Genomic DNA, 11,156 nt, shown 5'->3' with positions numbered 1-11,156 from the left:
GAATATACTAATTTTGTCTTTTCCAAGCTTTGGTTATTTTCAAAGTAATATTTACAATTTGATTATACTCGTTATAGTTTGAAACTTCGAACATAAACTTTATAAATCTCATGTCATCTTCATGCTATCGTTTAAAATGTATGCTGGACACATAATCATTGTGAACACAGGAGAAAAAACGAGTCTTAAAATTTCAAAATAATATTGAAAGTGAAATTGATAAGTGTAAATTAGATAAAGTTAGAAAATATTTTCTTACTCCATCATCATCATCTTCTGCATCAGCATTTCCTCTCTTTTCTAATTGAATTAATTTCCTCGACTGTTTCTTTTTTCCCGTCATCTCTTTGCTTTCATTCTTTTCTACAAAAAATCATTTAACAATTTATCATTTTTAATTTTATATCGTAATACCTACGCATTCAAACACATTCGTAATAAGAAATTGCATCAGGCTAATATAGAAATATACAGATATATTTCTATATAAACTGCACAGGAAGTCAGAAAGTAGTATTATTGTGTAAACAGTGAGGTAATACAATATAATTACTATGTAAATAAATGTGAACTCGGATTTCTCCCATTGTGAATGAATCAAATCTATAATACATTTATTATTAATACGAAATTTTGCGTAATTTTCACGGATTGTCTTTTTTTTAAGTAAATTTGAATACAGGTGCTATCTACGACTTCTATTAAATACACCGGATGTCGGTAATAATAATCCCAACCAGTTTATATACAAAAAATTATATTGGAGTTTCGTGCGACATATCATTAGAATTCGAATTTAGTTCTCGATGTCTCGGTTCTACGAGCGTTTATTTTACATTTATACACTATCTGTCTACGTCACACTCAAAGAATCCAGAGAAAGCTTCGAATGGGTCACCCATTGTTCGACCTTCTATTACCAAAATTGAATGTTCTCGATGTCCTTTATCGCCGTGCAAATTTCGGTTTGTAATGTTAAACGAAATAGACGTGAATTTCGGGGATTCGTTTTTTGACTTTTTTTTGTACGGAGGTGTCAGGACGATTCCAAAAACTCTGAAGGTCAAATGTGACGCGATTCGAATATTATAACGGCCGGGAAGAGTAAAATTAATTCAATTATATTTCTTCTGTATTAAAATTATTGGAAATTTCTCGACATATACTCTGACGGATGATAAATTAATTCTCAATTAAATTTGATGTGAGAAGCGACTAAAATGCCAAAACAATGAATTATTTCCTCAATGTTAAGGTCGTGTCTGTTGCAATTATTTATTTGTTGGTCTACTCCTAATTAATCGTGTCATACGTTTTGAAATGAATTGTCTATTTTTGAATTGTTTCGAATATAAGAAACGACTACATAAAACACACGTGAAAGACTGCAAATGGATAAGTAATATTAAGTTTCATAATTTAAATAAATTGAAACAGAATGAGTTTAACATCAAAACATTTCTTAATAATTTATCAACAAATTATTTTATAAATCGGAAAATTCTTTATAATCTTTTTGTAACCTCACCTTCATTCTCTTTCGATGATTCTTCGTCTTCTTCGTATATTATTTGTTTGACCAGAGAATATCTTTCCAAGTATATAAATCTTCTCTTCAAAGGTCTTTTCCGGTATTCGTCACAACGAATAAAATCATACGTAGCGATACAAAAATGATACTCATCTTCGTCATCGGAATCCTGTAAAAAGTGAAAAATTCTGATACCTGATAGAATAATCTTACAGTACCCGAGTTGTTTTTTTATTACTCAGAAAAAATTCATTTAATAATTAATAAACTATTTCCAGCCATTACAAACAACACTTTTGATATGACTGTGCATTGTCGTGTTGTGTTTTTCAGTTTTAAACCTTCAAATGATAAGAATTGTTAAATTAGTTTCAATTATTTCGATTGAATTGTAACTTACAGAAGAAGACAATTCTGGTTCTTCCGGTTCATCATCAATTCTATCACTTTGCAATTCCATGACAGCATTCAATACATTATTAACGGAATCTTCCGTACTTATGGAACGTCCATTAGGAACGTCCATTTCAGAATTAGAACCTAGAGAATAAAAGTAAACACAATAAACACAGCAATTCGTAAAAGTTTATTCGAATGAATTCAATAATTATATAAGAATTTCAAAAAAAAAACACAAAGGAAATGACAAACAATTTAGACCAAATAAACAGAAAATAAATGCAAAGTTAAATATCGTTACTAAAAGTTAAATATGGAAGCGCGCCTAATGTAATTAATTGTAATTGGAAATACTTGTAATCATCCCCATTCAACGGAAAAATATATTCGCCGTTCTTATCACCGTATAACATTTTATTGGGATTTTTAAACATCTGGTCGAAAATTACTATTAATTTTATGTTTTTATATTCTTTATTAACACGTTACAAAACAGTTAATATAATTATACAATGAAAATATAGTTTAACTTACTCATAAAACTCATTTTCCAAAATAAAATTCGCATTCGATCACTTAGCATCGAACAATAAGCTTCGACAATAGCCGAAAATATATTATTAATATTTATTGTTTACGCAACAATTAGAAGCGTGCTTACGTCATGTTAATCACAGCATGTGCTAAGATTACGTATGTGAAGTAATTTTATTTTTGATTTTTTGTGAGGTATAAAGAAAGACGTGGGCGATTTGTTTAGGGAAATGCTATCCGGGAATATTTTTTACAGGGAATGTGGTCCTTATTTATGCGTTATATGCGTAAAGAAATCTTGGAAAACTGCACGTGGCCGGTCCATCTGTAACGTGTGAACCCGATCCACGTAGTGTAAATTTGTTTAATTTCTGAAAATTTTATATTAAAACTCTACCGCTGTGTCACTGCAATTTTTACTTCAGCACATTCATTGCATGAACACAATGAGAAAGTTCTATCTTTTTTAAAATTCTGTCGCAAGATTGGCAAATTCTTTTCTGCCAGGAAATTTTACGTAATCTTTTGCCAACACATGCTTAATAGCTTGACAAGTTTCATTAATTATGATGCAAACGGTTGAAGTACCCATTCGAAATGCAAAAGCTGGGAGAATTTGGCCATCTTCACTGGCTAAATAATTAAAGTTTTAATTATATAAATATTAAAAACCCTTTATCATTTGGGTAGATAAATTTCTTTACTAAACGTTTTTCGGCTCTATTTATGAGCCCTCGTCAGGTAAATTGTGTCCGAATTGGGAACAACATAATATCGAACGTTTTTTAAATTCAACTTCAAAATGGAATTAAGAACATATTTATTGAATTTTTTTAAAATGGAAATTTTAAATTACTATAATAATTAAAATAAACGATCTCCAAAAAATTTATGCAATAACATAAGTAATTAATATTTAAAATTGACAATTGTCCAATATTGTTGTAATTATTACAAGGTGTTTTATTCATCCCAAGCACTTTTTTAAAAATAATTTTGCATCGAATATCTGTACATCAAACTCGTGGGTTTATGTGAAAATCACGCATCGAAATTTACCGAGACAAGAATTTGGAAATTGACCCTGACGAGTGGAAGATTTACTAGTGACTCGATATTCGGTATCCTACGTTTTCCACCTTTTTACGGTAATTTGTGTCCAACCAATTGGGACAAATAGGGAAATACCGAATGTGTGGAACCGGCTTTAAACAAAGGAGCGTCGCATATTGTTATCGAAGATATTTGTTCCTATTCTTTCGACTATTCTTCAAAATGCATCACGATCTTTCCTTCTTTCATTTCAATTATATTCTTTCGTGGCGGTAAAGGTGGCAGTCCATAATTCTGGGGATCAGAGATCGAATTCGGACGGGTCAGAAAAACTTTTGGAATTTTTCGGGGTAGTGGTTCGCCCGGGTAAGTCGTGCCTCGTTGCATTGTGAGCCTGGCCGAACACACAACAGGCTTACAAAAACGATCCTCTTAGAGCCCACAAGAGGAAAGAATAAAACTTTTGTTATAGCAAATATCATAAATTTTATTTTCACGGAACTCGAAATCATTAGAATTAATTAAATTTCTCTACTTCTTAAAGATATAAATCAATACTTAAATCTGAATAAGAATGAAACTGCAAAATGTTTTCTTACTTCGTCTTCTGTTTCTGGTCCGAATTCACCTTTGTCTACAGTTGAATCATGATCATTTTTCATTTCTTTGAAGTCAGTCAATTTGTTTAGCATTTGAGTTTTCTTCTGATTCTCATCGTTCTTTGAGAAAAATAATTTCGTAATATCATTTGTATCTTAAAACTTATAATTCTGTCATTAAATTTAAGTAAAATTATAAACATCATAAAATATAGCAGAATTAAAACAGTAGTATCTGTAAATCTGTAGTATAAATAATAAATTCATTCAATGGGGGAAAAATTTTCCATTCATATCAATGGGAAATTTTTCCCCCATTGATATGAATTTATTATTTATACTACGGAATGACACCACTGCTGCTACAACGTCCACTAGGAAATGACCCGGGCTACTAGTAACTAAACAAATGTCGAGTAAACAAAGAAAAAAAATCAAACATAACACAATAATTGTATTGATTGTAGTCTTACCTTCTCCAAAGTTTTCTCCTTCCAGGTGATTTCCAGCAACATTTTCATTAATTTGCGTGTCATAAAACTGCGATTCAATTGAAATAAATTGCATGACCTCAGATTTATTACTTAATTCATTATCATCTGCATCATGTGTTTTTTATAATATTTTCATCTACATTAAATGTTTCGCTGCATTCGTCGAAATGAGGCAATTCCTTTAAATGGTCATTCACAGAAAATTCTTCAGAATGATCTCACGTACTCATCGCTGTTACATTTGAATAGCAGACTACAACGGTAGAAGATTGGTCGACTTGAGGAAATTCAAAAACAATCCCGCAGTGTATTTTGTCGAATACTATACACGCCAGTTTCTTCCTTTGTGTTAATGTAATCATCACGCTGTTGAGGTTTACGCTGTATTATTTCTGCCTGAATGTTGTCAGTACTTTCTGCAAAATGATCTTTTGGATCAGGTTTTTCTTCTTCGTATATTACGTCTGAAACCAAAGACGTGTCTTCTAGTTCAACAAATGCTCGAAGTTGTAGTTCTACAAAGTCTCTGTTTACAAGCAAAGTGATTTCAGATGCAGACATTCGAATATTTCGATTCTGAATACAAACTTTTTAAACATTTATTCAATATTACGTTAACCCTTCTGTTTGGACCCGAGAACAGTTATATGAGATACAACTGTTTATGTAGGTACGAGTTCGTGAGCATTAATATACTTTTTTACATCAAATTATTACAATTATAATATTAATAAAACTTACCATTAAGAAAGTGATCGCTGGAACAAATAAAAGATCGGAATTTTCTGAGATCTTTTGGTCTAGTTGTATTTTTGAAGTAGTCTCAGCAGAAAATTTCTCTTCGGGAATTTCTGCTTGTTGTTGAAGCTCGGACAGCTGAAGTGGCAGCTCGTATCCTGATAATTCTTGAGCTGGCCGATATTCTGGCAGTTGTGTTGACAGGCCATAATGCCGGAGTGCTGGCAGGGGTTTTTAATATTTATTGTTTATGCAACAATTAGAAACTTGCCTACGTCATCCAAATCACAGCACGTGCTAAGCGTTACTTATGTGAAGTGCTTTTATTTTTGAATTTTATATATATATATATATATACACACAAAGAAATATATACAAAGAAAACTGCGTTTATTGTAAATTATTTTAATACTTAACGCTTGAGATTTTATTTGTCAGGCTGGGATCTAAATTTTTCTTTAAAATCCAGCCAGTTATATCCGATGGTTTTTCGTCTATAAAATTTAATCCATGAATTTTTTTGTAGTAAAATTAAATCGCCATTGATCTTTCGCTGATAATTGATACTTCTTAACAGAATCTATATAAATGTCTATTACGGCTTCTATACGACTGTGTCATGTTTTATGGCCAACTGTCGATAAATAATTTGACGATCGTTAACTTGAAATGCTTCAAAATCTATTAGCATCGCATTCTGTAATTTTATATAAATAAAAATTAGGATTAGTATTATTTTATATTTAATAAGAAATACTTAATAATAAAATGACGAAAAGATTTCATACATAAATATTTTTTACTGCCCTTTAGAATGTTCGTTGACATACCAAATGTTGTCTTGTCTTCCTATTTTTGATATTATATCACGATTATATTCATCCACTTAATCAAATTGTTAACGAGAAATCTATAAAGATATAATTTTCAAAATTCATATTGTAATTGAATTGAAACGAAACTTATGTTTTTAAAATTTAAAAAATAGTTACAGAAATGAAATGAAAATAAAAAATGTAATATTAGAATTGAACTGAAACTGTACACTAGCAATAATAATAATATTAAAAAATGGTCTTTCTTCAAATTGAATTTATTCTGTGTGATCAAACCAACTCGTTGAACTTTGAATTACTATATTGTTTATATTAAACTATAATTGCTTTATTTTTTTGAAGTAATATTTATTTCATAATTAAGGGAAAATTTAAAGATATTAAACTTTAATAAATGAAACTGATTATACTCATTGTTTTTTTTTGTGAACGAATTCTACTACTTCCATAAATTAATGTTAAACTTGTGAATTTTCGAAGATTTACATTTATCTAGAGTTAGGTGTAAGTCAAACTTTAAAAACAATACTTACTTTTTAAAGGCATGTTTCTTAGATAATGTTGTATACTAGGTTCTTGCGAAAAGAAGTTCTCGACGATGTATCAACCATTCTCTTATACGGACTATTTATACTATTGCTCCACACAAAAATAACAGGATATTTATGAATTAATCAAAATCAGTTAATTTCCAATAATAATTTTAAAAATAAAACAATTTCATTTTTTGGTTAAATATACCTATGGTGCCAAAATGGCAACCAAATTATTAGAAGGTTAGGTTAGGTTAGAACATGCATTCCCACTGTTTCCTTTCTTCTGTTTGTTGGAATCAGAGACGAGCCGCCATTTTGGCACCATAGGTAAATTTAACCCATGTTTTGTATTAATATATATCCTTTTTTTCAAAGTTGGTCATTTTTATATATCTGTTTGATATAATTAATCAAGCTGCAGTCGAACAATATTATTATATATCCGTGTGTTTTCGATTCGTTTTGAATAGAGCTTACAGCGCCTAAGATTTCCATAGCTGGGCTCAACGTTCATCTGTACTCGAGATCAAGAAAATGCAGACAAACTGACAGTCGGAGGACAGTTGCAGTTTGTTAGTCTACAATTTTTTTTCAGATTGCAGCCCAAAATCTAGCAACGAGTTGCGTAACTTTTCTCGCAACAACATTCAAAATTGTGTGTGGCACCATCTCTTACGATATTTTATTTAAATTTTACGTTAATAATTATGATAAAATCGCAAAAATCTTGATTTTAGGGGTAGAGACGAGTCTTATGATATCTTGTAAATGATAATGACCAGTAAAATCTTCAGTAAATCTGATTAAAATCGAGTTACGATACACGACGCCTCTCTACCTCCCCATTTTCGACCTGTAACAATTAAAATTTAGTGGTATCAATCCATCATTTACAGGAACTTGATTTAAAATTTCAGAAATTTTTGACAAAAGGCACAGATTCAAAATAGATGAACAAAATCGTGGCCCCTCACACACACTAACATTCATATAGAAAGAAAAACTTCAAAATTTGTATGCTTTTCTCGATGTTTTCAGGTGTTCGAGTCGAAAATTTAAAAATCTGATAGGTCCATTTTGACCGATCGCCACACTTTCCTTCTCTCAGATATAATAACACGAAAAGTAAAAATAGAAATAAGAACGTGAACAGAAAGAGAAACAAACATTGAAAGAAGTGAAAAAGGAAAAAAATAAATATAAAGTAATAGACAAATACAATAAATAACAGAACAGAGTGAAACAGGAGGAAGACAATGATGACTTCTAGATATAGCTTCGCATTAACTACAATCATTTTCAGATGCCTTTAAAGATAATTTCGTGTTTTTGACACGAAGCAATAATATAAATAATAATATAAAAATCAATATTTGTATTCAATCTCGCTATCATTAAAATATTCTTATTTGTATGGAATTGTAAACAGACTTTACGAAAAAACTAATTACTGAGCCAAAAGTACTGCAAAGTATCTCAGGAATTTTAAAAGTTTATATTATCTGCAACCCATTAAATATACCTAAGCTTAAGAAAAGCACAAAATCCATAAATTGATTAGAAGAAAATTATTCTGCGCATAACTTTGGCTTAAAATTTTTACCTACTAGAAACAAATTCCTTAGAGGATAATTAGAGTATAATAAGGTACACAAAGTAAAATATTCAATTGAAAGTAGATAAAAGTTCCATTAAGTTGTTTTCTTAATTGTACATCATAGAGCACTTACTCTAATTAAAAGGTAATAAATACGCCTTCAATTTTTCAAATAAAATCAGTATTACACCATAGCAACCAACACCACACAGGACTTTTATTTTCACGTGTTTGCTGTGCTGCAGTGTTTTTCGTAAATAGAGAATTTCGACGACTAAAAATAATTCGTCTTATTAAGAAAAGAAATTCTGTCACAATGAGAAAAACAACGTTGTATCGGGTATATGTTAGCCCCTGTATTAAATTCAGCTAAAGTATTTGGTCTGTACTTTTGGATTCCTTGTCCATGCATGGAGAGCGAAACAAGAGCAAAGAATCATTTTCGACTCAAAGACTCACTTGCTCGTTTAACATCTCTGGTAAGTATTTGTATTTCTATGGAAATTGACAATTATATATAAATCTTTTGATTTAACATTATGAGATAATATTATCAGAAATTATGCCAGGCATATCTCGTTAAGTGTCAGTAATTTTCTTCAGAATCAGACGTTCTGTTGAAAACGATAAGAAAAACGTATTTTCCATGATATTAAACTAGCTGCGTGTACTCGGCCTTGTTCAAGATTTTCAGGGGAGAGAAATTAGTGAGGTTGAATTATAATATCTCTTAATTATAATGTTTTTTAATTAGAGAAATTAGTGAATTAAGAGAGGGTGATAACAGCGATAGTATTAATAACTTAAATGTACATTTACATACCTCGGTATTTACGATAGTAAACACATACACACACAAAACACTCGGAGTAAAATTAACAGAGGAAGCTCGCCGTGTCTATCCCTTATACTTTACATTGCACAACCATTTAACTTTTCTCAAATCTTTCGTCAGCGACATCATCTTCAAGATAAAAGCTTTACTTTGAGATAAGGAATTTATGGGGTAAATTATTTGAAATTTTCACCAATGAAGAACAGAATGTGTTGAAGGAATATGTATGTGACGCTGTTCATTCAAAAACATATGCTGTGAAGTTATTTAAAAGATCGTATTCATCGTGTGCACTCGGTGTCGCATATGAAAGCCAGAACAGTGCGATCCTTTTTCCGGATTTCTACGGAAATATTACGTGCCGCATTTGATAACGTGGTTTTACATTGCAACGTAGTGAAGAGATAAGGATTCTAATAAGCACATGCTATAAATGTTTAAAATGTAATTTTATTCTTCTAATAACATTTCTTCCTCTGTTCTTATAAATTGTTATTATTTCAGCGTCACATTTTCTCTTGGTGATAAAAAAAATATTAACTAATTTTCTCCTTCTAAAACTCTTTCCAGTGATCTGCATTGAATGTGTACCTAGTTTTGTTCGATTCGGTTCAGTTGAGTATGAGTACCGTCAGTTTAATTCTGACCAGTCTGCATAATGCTACAATTACAGCTTGAAATATTATTATTTCTTTTTCAGATGTACGATAATTTTGTCAGCATTGAAAAGGTTTCTTCTGCAAATCTACCGTTGATCTTCAAATATAAGGTAAGTAAATCATTTAGAATAATCTGAGAACACTACATTTTAATAAGACAGCTTAAATATACAAAGTGTGGCATATTAAATAAACTTTCAGTGTGATAGATTTCATGCATTTGCACCAAACTTAAAAGATATACAGTTAAACCTGTTTAAACCGGAATGGCAATATACAGAGTATTTTCAAGGTTTGCCAGGTTTTATTGTAGATCGTTTTACTTACGAATATGAAAATAAATAAACAAATTATAGAAAATATAGTGTATATAATTAAACTTTTCTCAGTACGAAAAGAGGATAAATATATACATGGTGGTAAAAAATTTCGTACTGTTAAAAATTCGTAAAAAGTCACAGAATTATCGGAATGAAACGCAGTTTGCATTGTAAATATTGTTACCACAAGACATTTTCGGTTGATAAGGAGTAAAAAATTAGTTTTAAAACTACCAAAATGTGGCGGTATCATTAATTAATAAGCTAAAAGTACCAAATTTAACTGGTATTAAATGTCGAGTGCCCGAGAATATCTTCGTATGTTTCATGTTTCTGAAAAGTAAGATAACAAGTATTCGGACATGCTGCATCATGCAATCACGGCCGTTGTTACTTGACTAAATTAAGTTATACGCGATGCCGAATACTTATTTTTGATAAACACATTGAAAATTATTTTCATTGTTTGCGCGTTTACTCGTTATTACTTGTTATCAACACTACCTATCGGTAATTTTTAGAACTAAATTTTACCCAGTCAACAAAGGAACCTACTGTGCAAACTGCTTATTATTCCGATAATTTTTCTATTTTGAAATAGATTTTTCTATTTTCTATTAAAAAGATTTTACAAACTTTTTGTTCTTCCCGTACTGCACTTTACTTTGATGATTAAACCCCCCGTTAAAAAGCAAGGTTAAGAGCAACGTAAAAGCAAACCAGTGGCTGAGTGGGTAAAGCATTACCGCTAAACAGATGCCTAATACATCTCTGGACCTCATGCCATGTGGTATTTCTTTCTGTCGGGGTATGTAAAGGACACGGTTTATGGTGGCACTGTCTTCGGAAGAGCGCCGGAATTGCATTAACGCTGCAATTTTGACAACCCAGAAAATCATCCTTAAAATGCATGAAGCTAATTAAACAAATGTTGTGAATTAAAAACGTATTATTATGTATTATACCGTATCTTAAGCTCAGCTGTGCTCAGCGATGCTGGCATTGTACAGTACATTGTACAGACT

Source organism: Centruroides vittatus, unplaced genomic scaffold (genome assembly GCF_030686945.1).
Source record: "Centruroides vittatus isolate TY-2023 unplaced genomic scaffold, ASM3068694v2 contig_1175, whole genome shotgun sequence".
Classification (NCBI taxonomy): Eukaryota; Metazoa; Arthropoda; class Arachnida; order Scorpiones; family Buthidae; genus Centruroides; species Centruroides vittatus.
Note: the sequence above shows the minus strand (reverse complement) of the source record.